Source organism: Crocodylus porosus, unplaced genomic scaffold (assembly GCF_001723895.1).
Source record: "Crocodylus porosus isolate Cpor-Errol unplaced genomic scaffold, CroPor_comp1, whole genome shotgun sequence".
Lineage (NCBI taxonomy): Eukaryota > Metazoa > Chordata > Crocodylia > Crocodylidae > Crocodylus > Crocodylus porosus.
This window is the reverse complement of record NW_017728906.1, coordinates 109,176,527-109,180,805: the sequence shown is the minus strand read 5'-3', so window position 1 is coordinate 109,180,805 and position 4,279 is coordinate 109,176,527.

Here is a 4,279-nt window from a genome sequence, read left to right as displayed (position 1 = left end):
GGACCAGCGGACTTGAACACGTCCAGCCTCTCCAGAAGTACCCTAACTAACTCCTCGCTAACCCCTGGCCCAGGCGTGTCTCTCCTGGGGCCCGTTTTATCTTGCTATTTTCTGTTTTCTTACTTCTTCTCAACCTTTTGATAAAAGGCTAGTTAATTTAGAGAATTAAGAAAGGAATACTGAAAAATAATCCTGGGGATTGCAGCTGTCTGCATGCCTGAGTGAGCAACTAGTGACTTTAGTTTCCCCAGTGGGTCATAACATTGTAAATATTTTTGACAACGCTCTTACTGGTGGAGGAAGTTTGAGGAGCTCTTTTCATCTGTGGACACCCAAGAATTGTCTACGGTCTGGTACCTCTGTGAGGTTATATGAGAGGAAGGGAATGAGTGTAAGATTCCTGCAGGAGCTAGTCATCTGTCTCTGTCAGGGCTAATAATATTGGGGACAGACTGTGAGACAACTAGTATTTCCCATCCTGTTACTGTGTTGTCAGATTTCCCTTACCAGAAGGAATTAAGCAAAGAGGCCAAAGGGCAGTTCAATTGACCATCAAAATTACCAGCTACAGTCTGTTGGCATGATGGGTTTATGATTTGGACACTTGCCCACCAGAAACTAGATTTAGGTTTAGAGTTAGGGTTACTTCTTACTGGTTACTTGTTTAAAGAGGCTTCCTCTGAGCCATCGAACATCTCCTTTATGCATGCATTTAAATTTATTATGTTGTCATATTGCTATAGATTGAAATAAATTGTTTTAAAATTTGAAATTCATAAGGCGGGTTGAAACGAACATAAATAATAGTTAGGGGCCTACCTAAATCAGAGAGTAATTTTTACACCTTAAGTCTGGGTAATTTCATCCATTTATATAAATTAAATTATCAAAAGATACAGAAACCTTGCTCTATAAAAAAACCTGTCTCTGTGTGGGAGAATCTAGAATTTTGTAAAGGGGGCGCACTTGCTAAGGTGCGTCATCACCAGGGATCCTGGTTTTCTCTCATAAAAAAACCCCAATTTTCAGATTTAAAAAGTAGCTAAAATCCACATTTTCCATGATTAAAAGGAAACATCACTAATATATAAATATATATATATATATAGTGGTGCTTCATTTCAACTATGAATACATGTGGATTTTGGGTTAATTTTTTTATCCAAAAATTGGGGATTTTTTTTATCAGAGAAAACTAGGATCCCCAATCATCACATATGAAACAACACACCTTTTTATCCAGTTAAAATAAAATAGAAGCTTTACTAATATGCTAGGGGCCTAGGGCTATATTGCAGCAGAAACAAATATAAGTACATTGGAATGAGTTAAAAACAATCTGCTGGGCTGTGAAATAGGAGCTTCATTACCAAGAGCAGCTAACAGGCAACAGAATAACAGAGTAAAGGCTAGTTTTATTGGCAGAACGTCAGGACTGTTAAAAAGAAGAGAGTGTCATTAACACCCGTGGAATGAAGAGTTTAGAAGGGATCAGGTAGATGATAATGGACCATGAAGTACACTGAGTCCCTCAGCTGCCTAACTAGAAATGCTGCTGCCACTGTCAGGCAGTTTGTATTAAACTTTGGGCAGAGCAGGAATTGAAAGGGGGGTGGGGGTGCAAGTGCACCAGGGCACCCACACTGGATCCACTCCTCTCTCTCTCTGTGTCCAGTCCTAAATACCTAACTACCCCATTGCCACATTATCTTGCGTGGCTCACCACCATCAGAAGACTAATCTGATCTAAACTGTTATATTTTTCCACCTAAATCATTTTCTTGGTAACTATTGACAACACCACTGTCTGCTTTATCATTCAGATTCAGAACCATGGAATCAGCTTTGACTTTTCTCTTCCTGTCTCCTGACACAATTAGGCTGTCAGCAAATTTTATTGCTTCTACATCCTCAACACACTGAAGATTCAACCTTTTCTTTCTGGACAAGAGGCTAAAATAGTTGTCCCTACTGCTGTCCTCTCTCATGAGCACTGTTACTTCCTCCTTTTTGAATGCTACATCAAGCCCCTGCAGTCCTTCCAAATGTTTCCAGTAAAATAAATTTCTCAATTATTAGATCATGTCAGACCTTTCTTCCATCCCACTTCCTTTGATCCCCCTTTCTCACAGGGTATTAACTAGGGATGTGAATGGTTAAATAATTGTTTAATCGATAAGCCCAGTGATAACCAGTTATCGCTTGACCCATTATTGTTTAGTGAGGGGTGGGGAGCAGTCTGGCAGGAAAGAGGTGGAAGGGAAGTCACATGTGCCCCAGCAAGAACTGGAAGGTGGCAGGGCAGGCAGGAGGGAGAGAGACAGGGAAGAAGGGAGGAACGAGGAAGAAAGGAGGAGGAGTGGGGATTAGTACCTATGGCTAGGCTTTTCACATCCCATTGCAGCCACTTGCAGCCTCTGTGTCACCAGTCACAAGCAGCCCAGGCTCGGGGCAGGCTCCTGCCATGGCTCTGCCCTGCACTGTCATGGCCCCATGATCCCACCTACCTGTAGTGCTCCCAGAAGCCACTCCCCACCAGCCCACAGTCCCAACTCTAGTGGTGGGTAGTTGCCCAGACACATGCCCTGCCTGCATTGGTCCCAACTCTAGTGGTGGGCACAGGAAGGACAGGCCAGGGTGTCTGGGAAGAGGGGCTGGTGACTGCGGCAGCCAGAAGGAGCCACTGCTGCCAGGGCTGCCAGGAAGTGGAGCAGTCCAGCAGCCATGCTCCCCAGCCCTGCTGCATTCCCAGGGGCAGTGGGACTGGCCACACACACCATGGCCCAAGCTGCCCCCAGCCCCTTGGCTGGGCAGGGCCAAAGGACTCGCCGCAGCCTGGACAAAATCCCTTGGTGGGGTCAGCAGGAGGCTACTCACTGTGATGTGCAGCACAGTAATAATTAGACACTAGTCGCTCTCCTCCCCCACCACTTTTTCCTTCCTCGTGTCTGCCTTGGGGTTACCATAATGATTAATCATTTATCCATTGTAACTACAACAGATTCAATGGATATTTTTTAAATTGGTATTTACATCTCTAGTATAAACAAACATTGTTTTTGGAACAGGATCAGCTGTGCTGGGATGTGTCTTGACACAGATGATCTGCTTTGCTGGCATCTATAGACATTGCCTAGGGCTGTTATCTGCAGGGTCAGTCCCCTATTGCTCATGGGGCTTCAGGGAAATGATTCTGTGGGACAACACCCCCGGATCTGCACCCTGACTCAGGGCAGGGCAACAAGGTATATGCACCACACAAATTCCCTGCACAGGATTCCTGTGATGCCTGTGATGTGCAATAAGCAAACAGATACCCTCCCATTTAAGATGCCACAACTTGTGACCACTTTTGGGTGTGACATTTTTGGCACTTGGCTGTCTGTTTGCTCACAGCTTGTGTCATCATAAACATTTTTATAGTGGCACAAATGCAACATCTGTTTGCACCCAGTCTCAGGACACCACATACATCTCAGATCCTGTTTCATAACACATCATATTCTGCTTCCTTGTTTTCACGCCTTTAATGCTAGCCTTTCATTGTCTTCTTGTACTCATAATTGTGCTTTCTGTTGCTCTGTTCATATAATGACCTTTCACCTTCTCTTCATTCAAATGTCTCCATTGGTGCTATGAACCTCCCGTCTTGTGCGACAAAAAAATAAATAAAAACAACCTCAGAGAAAAAGCTGGCCACAATGAGCAGGCAAATTAAAGAGGAAAGGACAGTTGAGTTAGGATTTCAGATCACAAAGAAGTAGGGCTGGAAGGGATCTCAGGAGGTTTCTTACAGTAGCCCTTCCTTAGTCCTATTACTGAGACCCCTCTCCTTATCTCCCGCTCTCACTATGTCATCTAATGTCCATGCCTGGGAATTAGTTTGCAAAAGAATAACATGTCCATTTATTAATAAAAATAAACAGCACCAAGTCAAATTAAACTTAAGAAAGAAGCAAACTTGAATGTGGCAGTGTTAGCTTACTGTTTTTATAAACAAATCTATTTCTCATATGCCAAATTAACAAACAGTTTGGGCAGCTGACAACCTCCATTTAAGAGAGACCTATCCAAGACTGAAATAGCAAAGGTTCTGAGGCCAGTATTGACAAAATTATATGTATACATTTATAAAATTGTTCACTATCTTATACCTCACACAAATCAGTGCTATCATTCTCTCATGTTCAAAATCAACAGGTTCACACAAAAATCTAATGGGGGCATAAATGATATAATTTAACACTAACAGGAGTTCTGTATTAGGAGTTTCTATAAC